The sequence below is a fragment of the Triturus cristatus genome, chromosome 10 (genome assembly GCF_964204655.1).
Source record: "Triturus cristatus chromosome 10, aTriCri1.1, whole genome shotgun sequence".
Lineage (NCBI taxonomy): Eukaryota > Metazoa > Chordata > Amphibia > Caudata > Salamandridae > Triturus > Triturus cristatus.
In genome coordinates this window covers 932,736,494-932,745,951 of record NC_140593.1, presented here as the reverse complement: position 1 = coordinate 932,745,951, position 9,458 = coordinate 932,736,494, and the positions used below count along the sequence as shown (strand labels likewise).

The following is a 9,458-nucleotide window of genomic DNA, read 5'->3' as shown; positions in this document are numbered from 1 at the left end:
TACGGTCAATACTATCCATCAATGCTACTTGAGAGTCATCAAGATTTGTGGGGGAGCCTGCAGAAGCAATTAAACCAAGGGATGACCTACGCGTACTGGCAATTCCGTCAGATAGACGCCTTTCTAGTATGTTCAATTCACCTTGGATTACAGAGTTCGCCCTAATGATAAAGTTATCCAGTGTTCCAGATATTATCGGTTGAGCTTTCAATAATTTACCTCGCGTATCCATAGTTACTTGCTACCTTGAGCGGGGCGGAGAAATGGATGAAAGGGACAGGGCCCGGTCCGGTCTTGTCCGTGCTTGAACGGGCTTAAACGGGCCCGCCCTTGGCCCGGGCTTTGCCCCGGACTACGCCCCGCAACGCGTCCCGCAACGCGGTAGTAGGGGCGGGAGCTAAGTAGGAAGAGGAGGAGCCGGGAAGAGTGCCCAGGTGCGCTCAATCCAGTTGTACAGCAGCGCACCCTGGTCCTCGCAGTCCCAGCAGGTAACGGGCTCCAAGTGCAGGAAACAAGATATCTCCGTTAAAAGTCCTCGGTAACAAAGGCTAAAAGAGGAGCAGAGTTCTCCCGTGAACACGCCAGCGAGCGGCTCCCGCGAAGCGGGGGCCGCGAGGCGTTATATTAGCAGGAGAGAGGTGGAGGAGGAGCCGGGAAGAGTGCCCAGGTGCGCTCAATCCAGTTGTACAGCAGCGCACCCTGGTCCTCGCAGTCCCAGCAGGTAACGGGCTCCAAGTGCAGGAAACAAGATATCTCCGTTAAAAGTCCTCGGTAACAAAGGCTAAAAGAGGAGCAGAGTTCTCCCGTGAACACGCCAGCGAGCGGCTCCCGCGAAACGGGGGCCGCGAGGCGTTATATTAGCAGGAGAGAGGTGGAGGAGGAGCCGGGAAGAGTGCCCAGGTGCGCTCAATCCAGTTGTACAGCAGCGCACCCTGGTCCTCGCAGTCCCAGCAGGTAACGGGCTCCAAGTGCAGGAAACAAGATATCTCCGTTAAAAGTCCTCGGTAACAAAGGCTAAAAGAGGAGCAGAGTTCTCCCGTGAACACGCCAGCGAGCGGCTCCCGCGGAGCGGGGGCCGCGAGGCGTTATATTAGCAGGAGAGAGGTGGAGGAGGAGCCGGGAAGAGTGCCCAGGTGCGCTCAATCCAGTTGTACAGCAGCGCACCCTGGTCCTCGCAGTCCCAGCAGGTAACGGGCTCCAAGTGCAGGAAACAAGATATCTCCGTTAAAAGTCCTCGGTAACAAAGGCTAAAAGAGGAGCAGAGTTCTCCCGTGAACACGCCAGCGAGCGGCAGTGGTTTCACTTCCTGTGCAAATGGATGATGGGAACAACCATGATACACCCCACCCAAAATATGCTGATAATGCTGCCAAAAACAATAACAAATTAATATATGACGCATAGTGAGTGGAATATGAAGTAGGTGATTAGAATACTTGAACCATAGCCTGATATATTCAAATTATTGATGGGTAACTGTGCCTAAAGGGGATGTTATTCTCTGAGGGAGCATGAAAAAGATCAGGTAAACAATGAGAGTGAAGCACAAGTTGTCTATGATGTCACTCACACCCAAGGTGTACATAATAGCCCTGTTAGTCATATTTTACCCATCTATAATTTTATGTTGTGTATGCCGCTTAATTTGATGTGACTCTGCTCTCATCACCTATGTAGGGGCAGAGGAGTAATGGGTGAACCTTGCCAAAAAAGGTGAAAAAAATAAACTTGGCTCCTGTCACCCACCATCTCCACCCTCAATATACCCTAATTCTAGCCAACATTAAATAACGAATGACTGTCCTTCTGCCATCTACTCCCACCACCCTCTGCACTACCATTCCCCCACTGCACGCAAACTGAAAAAAATAAATCCTGGTCATCTGTCAACCACCACCTTTTGCACACTCACGACCCTTTCCAGCCCAAAAGCTGAGCTTCCTACTCCCAAAGCGAGAGCAGGGAGCTGACACTCTGCTGATGGAGCCTCTGTTCATATTAGTTTGAGTACTCACAAGAAAGGCGTTTTCTCCATCAGCGTTAGCGTAGCCAGCGCTAGACATCCCTGAACATTTCTGTTTCTTTTTCTTTGCCATTCTTCAGCAGAGAGTAGCTATATGGGTTTGAGGGTCTTGTGTGAAATGCTGCCTATATTCTCTCTTACAAACTTCTACTACAAGCATTCAGGTACATCCCATAAGAATGCAGAGTACCTGGGAGCTTCCCTGCTTTTCCCTTCATGGAATGGTAGGCACAAGAATAAAGCTTGCATACCCGAAACTAAGAGGAAATTGCAGCAGGACCTTCTCGTTTGTAGCTGAGACGACTGTTAGGAAGTCACCTTCTCAACAAATCCCCAAGGCGATGGACACCGCGACATGCTAAAACTATTACCTACATGCAAAAGCAGAGTACTGGTGGAAACATGCCTACCCTACTGTTCATGCCAATAAGAGCTGCACTGCCTACTTTTACAACGTCAACAAAATTATGAACCTGGTCCATGGCTTTGGTGGAGACAATAAAGATAAACTGCTAGAGAAATGGGCTAGAGAACATCCCTGTGTGTCGATTGACTCACAAAGTAAAGTATTCAACAATATGTTGGCTTAACTCGTTGTTTTTGACTCTCTAAGAAGATTATTAAACAATATGTTGGCTTAACTCATTGTTTTATAGACAAACGCCCTATATGGTGTTCATATTATTGAAGAAGCACAGTAGGTTAATGCACCTTCTGCACAGATCTGTGCTCAACCTGTCTGTTACTGTATTGAATCGCAAGTAAGCCTTTAATCTTTCCAAAAGTGAAATAGGAAAAAAGCACTGGCTTGGGTTATAGTCACACCTGCTATTTACAGGGCAATAAAAGAGCATGATTGTTGTTACAATACTTTATGAACAGGCATTGGCAAAGCTTTGAGAACTTACACTTGAGCCCTGACAAAAGCAATTCATTTAATTGCCTGCAGCAGTAGAAATCAGTTTTAAAAAGCTTGTTTTGAGACTACAATGCATAGTTGAGATGAATAATTAAGAGATTACTTATCAGATATAATACATGCCCTCAAGCATTGATATGTAGGTGGAAGGACACACCCAAACAATAGAAAGTATGGGAGACAAAACCCAGGCATTCTGTCTAAAATGGAAATTTTGCATGGGATACTAAGGAAAGTAGAGTTATCTAGGGTGTTTTAGAAGTCACATTTGCCCTGTCAAATATCACAGAATATGTCCCTGGAAAAAGGCCAGAAATGTAGGAATCCATGCACACATTACTATTCAAGTGGTAGTTCTCTATTCCATAGATCACATCTCTGAATACTTCGGTCATTTTGCTCGTACTACTGATCCCCGTGGTACGGATGCAAAATGTCCACTTTGTAATTCCTGATCACCTTGAAATTAAAAGCGTTTGTATTCTGGATTAATCCATATGGTCCCTTTGGATTTCCTATGGTTGACTATATCTTCCTGATACGCACACAAATTCCATTTCATATAATTTTATTTCATTTCATTTTATGGTGAAATTACCACCTGTGGCAGGGATATGGGAAAAATAGTGAAGGGAAGTGAAAGAGAGAGAAATACCAGACAATCTTACTCTATGACAATGGAATCATGTCATATGAGGGACAGTGTCGTACTTTAAAATTTGGGACCGCGTAGGAGGCAGGGCCCTACCCCTGTCTATCCCGGTATTAGCGAACCGCGAATGGTCAATGCGGTATATACAAGTGCTTTGTGTAACGTTTTAGCTATGAATGCACTATGTATACGTTATTATACATTGACTCCGTGGGTTCCATCTTAGAGCGGTGGCCATCTTATGGTTGCCCTCACATAGGCTACATATCATGAAGCAAATACGGGCCTTTTAGAGCACATGTGCCTTCCTTTGACTTCTCTGTGACCTGGGCAGCTTGGCTCCGCTGCCCCAGGTCAGTCCGGTCTCACGAGCTCCCCGTCCTTCGGCCACCTGTGATTAGCATCAGGGCTTGACACACCATAAAGCCTTTTCATCCCACACGAGCCTCCAGCTAATCTCTTTCACACCTGACTGTTCCTGCTTTATGGCTTGTTTTCCAAACAGGAGAGGCTCGTGTTTATTGGGGCCTGTTGATATCTGATGTGGGATCTGAGCCTTGCTGGGTAAATAATTGTGGGCTGGCTTAACTGGAATGTGGGATGGTCCTCATGACTCTGCCTTTTCCTTTGTAATGTATACATTTATATGGCCATATCATAAAACAAGGAATGTATGCCTGAAGCAGGATATTTTGTATTTAAGGAGAAGCCCGTTTCTGTAATTTTAAGCAGTCTCCTGAGAAGATACACGCTGTTGTACTTCTAGGATACCTGTAATTGGTCTGCAGCCAATAAACTGATCTTTGACTTCACCCAGAAGACTCTGTGTTTCTGTAGGTCTGAAACAGGAAGAACCCGAAGTCATAGGGTGTGTTCCCCTGCACCGCTGGGCTTAAAATTCCCAGTACTTCAGTTGGTGCCCAACTCGGGACGATTTCAGCGGTACTGGTCCAAGCCAGAGGTTCGTGAGTAGCTTCGTGTGGAAATTCTGGAGGAAGGCCGCCACTTCATCGACCCCTGCATGTCGACGTGGTCCGAAAGTCTTTTCTGCGAGGTTCTCCGCGTCCCGACGGCTACGAAGGACTGCTGCCCTGATTAATCGCCCTGTTTTGGACCCTTGACGATTTTGGTAGAGCGAAACAATCGAGAGAGTCTTCTGGTGACGCCATTGATCATCGATATTCAGTTAAGTATGAGTGGAGCGTCTCCCAGTTTGTTTGGTATCCTTTGGGATTTTTGGTATCCTTCGGGATTATTTTGATTTGGAGTTTGCAAACGCCAAAGCCAGAGGACTCGTGTATTCACGAGACTATCGTAATCGATAATCCTTTGAAGTTTGGAACTAGACTAGTGAGCGAAGATGCCTGGTGCTAGTGTATTTGGAAGATTATTTTGTTTGGGTTGTGGAAGGGATTTCCAGTTAGAGGATTCATGTCCGGTTCCTCCAATTGGAACTCCAACTTATGAGCTTTATGTAAAACATGGCGTGGGCCCCATAGCATATAATGAAGTATGGATCCGATACACCAGAAAGGATGGTGTTTTAAAATGGCCCCAAAATAGTAGTTTTGATACAGATATCTTAGATAATTTGGAAGTGAAATTGTTTAAAAAGAAAGCCCGGCCGGTGGTGTTTGATTCTTTCCGCCTATGGCGAAAGGAAGCCAAACAGAAGGAAATTAAGCTAGCAAAAAGAAATAAGAGAGAAAGAGGTATGTCTGTGATGCAAGCAGCTGTGCAATTTAAAGATAATGAGGAGGAACAAATGAATGAGCAATTGCACAGACAGCGCAAACTAGGGATTGATAAATGTTACCCTGTTTTGTCACCCCTTGTGCAAGATGAGACAAAAGAGAAAGATTCCCCTAATGTCCCATTTGCTAAGTTCGCCACCCCCATATGCGCAAAATGCCACAGCACCTCCACAGCTTGTAAATGTGCAGCTTCCAGTAAATATGCCGCAAGCCTTCCCGCAGCCGCCAGCTCCTCTTCAGTTGGCTCCTATCCCTGCAGTGCAGCCCTCTCAAGGGCCGCCAGTTTTGTTACCTGTTACCCCCGCGCTTCCTGCGACTTTGCCTAGCACGCCAGCGGCTTCCCCTGGCGCTCCTTCTTACACTACCCAGGTACCTGTATCCGAATCCGTTTTTCTTCCCTCTGTCTATCCCCCTGTTTTCGCCTCAACTTCTCCTTCAGCACGACAACGACTAGCTAATGTAGTTACTAGTTTAATGTCGCCTCTCTTTGGGTCATCCAGTGCGACTCCTGGCTTACAGCGTAAGCAATTGCGCAGTTAGCTGCCTGGTCCCGACGAGAAAGAGGTATTAGATCATCTGGCGCGTAGGTGGATTGGTTTCCCTTCACTCTATGATGTGGAATCAGTTGTTAACGTTTTTCACCAATGGGATGCCCCAAAACAGAGGTATGTCTTTGATAAGATGTGTGAATTCCTCTGTGAGGAATTGGAGGATAATGGTGCAAACCCAAACCCACAGGAATTGTGTCGAGTGCGATTTGATTTTGAAACAGGTATAATTGTGGGCCCCAATGTAGATAAAGCAGTTGCGACTTTACTGTCCCTCAGAAATGGTGATTGCCAGCAATCATTGTTCGAGCAGGAACTCCCTGTGGGGAAAAAGGTAAAAGCGCGCCAATATCCGACGCGTGAGGTTCCCCCAGTTTGGAGACCTGCTGATCCAAATGCTAATCCACCTTTCTTAGCACAGTTTCAACGTGTTTGGGTGCACGTCCCATGGAAGCGATCTGAGGTGTTAGCGCTCAAGCAGACATTGCCTGACCCCCGTAAAAACCCTACAGGTTATTATAAGGAGTTATCACAAACTGCAGAATCATGAATCTGGCTGACATAGATATGTTATTTGGGAATGTTGTTCCACAGCCTTTATGGGGATTCATCCGTAATACGGATCATGCGGCAGAACTAGGGGGTACATGGGCTAATATCGTTGCTGCAGACGCTAGACAAGTTGGTGGCGCGAAGCCTGATCCTTTGGTAGCAGAACTCCCTGGTAGAATTATTACCTACATGAAAACTATAATGCCTGCGATGCGCGTAAATTGGGACAAACTATCCGCATGTAAGCAGAAGAAAGATGAGACAGTTTCCGATTTCTTTACCAGGTTTGAAGAAACGTTTATCGACCACAGTGGTTAAGACATGAGCACTGAAGGTGGCCAACGGTTATTTGTTGATAAATTTGTGCAGAATCTACTTCCCGAGTTGTGTAAAAAATTAAAAGACTCAGAAAGTTCCTGGGCTGTTTCCTCTTCAGCGCAAATACTGGCTACTGCACGGTATTATGAAAATAGAGACAAAGATGAGAAGGATAGAACAGATAAGAAAACGAAAGAACTGAAAACAAAGGTCCTTTTACAGCAGGCTTATCCGCCACGTGGAGGACAGAATAATTATAGGCAAACCCAAGGTATCTATCAGCAACCCCAACAATTTCAGAATAATCAGCAAATGAATGGGTATTATCAACCACAAATCCCTGTAGGTCCCAACCAATGTTCATATTGCAAAGAGGAAGGTCATTTTAAATATAGTTGCCCTAAATTAATGCAGCGTAACAGTAATGCGTATGGCGCAAGAGGTAGAGGTGGCCAGCAAGCTCCTAGAGGCAGAGGGCGTAGAAATGCTCCCCAGAACGTGCGTCCTCTTCCGCCTAAAAATACCATAAACAGCTTTGATCAGCAAGCCAACGCGACTGGTAATACAGCTCAGTACTACAATAATGATTACTATGCAGAAGATGACAACGTAGAAGATAATGATTACTAGGACAGCCGTAGACAGAGAGAGGGAGTTGTTTCAGTGCCAGTGGATCAGAGCAGACCTTATGTTAAAGTAACTACAGCAAATGTAACGGAGCCCTTTCTGCTGGATACTGGTGCTGCAAAGAGTTCAATCATGCATTCAAAACTCCCTGGCGCGCCTTTGTCTGGCGAAATGAATGTTTCAGTAGGTTTTTCTGGCGCCCCAGTTAGGAACCCGATTTCTAGTCCTATGTCACTTTCTGTTGGACCTTGTGAGCTAAAAGCACCTCTCATCCTAACGACAGGTTGTGGTGAAAATTTGCTAGGCTTAGATTTGCTAAAAAGATTGCATGCAACACTATATTGTTCTCCCTCAAGAGTACAACTTACATTAGGTAAGAAAGTGATTTCCCCAATGTATTTGTCTAAAAATGCAATGCCACCTGAATTGTCATCCCTTCCGGATGTCCTTTGGGCTACTGGTCCCAATGATGTGGGTCTTTTGGAAATACCGCCATACGCGGTGACTTTAAAAGCCAATGTCAGATTGCCACGTATTCCCCAGTACAAGATCTCCAATGAAGGTCAGAAAGCATTGTTAGCAATTGTCAGTGATTTGATTAAAAAGGGTGTAATTGAAGAGACAAGAGGCAACGTTTGCAATAGTCCTGTTTTACCTGTCTTAAAACGAACGGACCCTTCACAGCCACCTGTTTACAGATTTGTGATTGATCTTAGAGAGGTTAATAAGACTGTTGTGCCACAGTTTCCAGTTGTCCCTGATATAACTGCCTTGTTAACTATGATTCCAGCCTCCGCTGCATGGTTCTCAGTGATCGATCTAAAGAATGCTTTCTTTAGCATCCCAATTGCAGAGGAGAGCAGAGACATTTTTGGCTTTAGTTTAGGAGGTCGAAGCTTCCGCTTTAAACGCGCTCCCCAGGGCTATTGTGAAAGTCCATCAATATACAGTCAGGCTTTAAAAGCGCAGCTTGATGCACTTGTTTTACCGAGTGGCGCTATCCTTATTCAGTATGTTGACGATTTACTAATCGCCGCGGATACTGAAAAGATTTGCAAAAACGCTACCTTGTCATTGTTGCGTCATTTGTCTGCCTTCCATCACGAAGTGTCTCTCTCAAAGCTGCAATATTGTCGACAAGAAGTGACCTACTTAGGTCATCTCTTATCGAAGGAGGGAAGGAAACTGACCCCAGAGAGAATTCAGGCCATTGCACAGTTGAGTGTGCCAAGAACACAGAGAGAAGTGCGTGCTTTCTTGGGCATTACTTCATACTGTAGGCATTGGATTCCCAATTTTTCCTTGTTGGCAAAGCCTTTGTTAGCATTAACATGTAAAGACACACCGAATCCTATTCCATGGTCTGAAGAGTGTCAGAAAAGTTTTTGGGAATTGCGTAATGCATTGTGTTCAGCTCCTGTGTTGGGTACCCCTGACTACAGCAAGCCTTTTACATTGTATGTTCATGAAAAAGATGGTTGCGCATTATCAGTGTTAACACAGCCTTTTGGCGATAGACCGCGTCCATGCGCATATTTTTCGTCAACCTTGGACCCAGTAGCGAGGGCATTGCCAAGTTGTTTGAGAGCCACAGCCGCCGCAGCTATGTCTAATCGACAGTCTGCTGGCCTAGTAATGGATAATACATTGATTGTTATGGTTCCACATGCTGTGGACACATTGTTAAACAGGACCAAGACACAACACTTAACTAGTGCGCGATTATCCGGATATGAGCTGACACTGTTAGCAAATCATATACTCATAAAGAGATGCAACACGTTGAATCCAGCTACACTATTACCAAATCCAGCAGACCTAGATGAGATTGAGCAACATGATTGTCTGTTCAGAACAGAAGAAGAGACGAAAGGGAGAGTAGATCTTAAAGATACTCCCCTGACTGAGTGTGATGGTACTTTATGGGTGGATGGTTCGTGTTTCAAACTTCCAAATGGTGATACGACTGCTGCATATGCTATCACGCCTTTGCACACGATTGTTGAAACTGCACATGTGCCACAAAATTCGGCTCAAGCAGCAGAATTGATTGCCCTTACAAGAG

General features: G+C 45.5%; 1 non-coding gene across 1 annotated transcript; it reads right to left on the bottom strand.

The window, feature by feature from the left end:
* Positions 1 to 2,976: 2,976 nt before the first annotated feature.
* On the bottom strand, positions 2,977 to 3,050 carry LOC146796267 (small nucleolar RNA SNORD36). Its single transcript, XR_014970173.1, has one exon. It is a non-coding gene; the product is annotated as a small nucleolar RNA SNORD36 (small nucleolar RNA).
* Between the last annotated feature and the right edge of the window lie 6,408 nt (positions 3,051 to 9,458).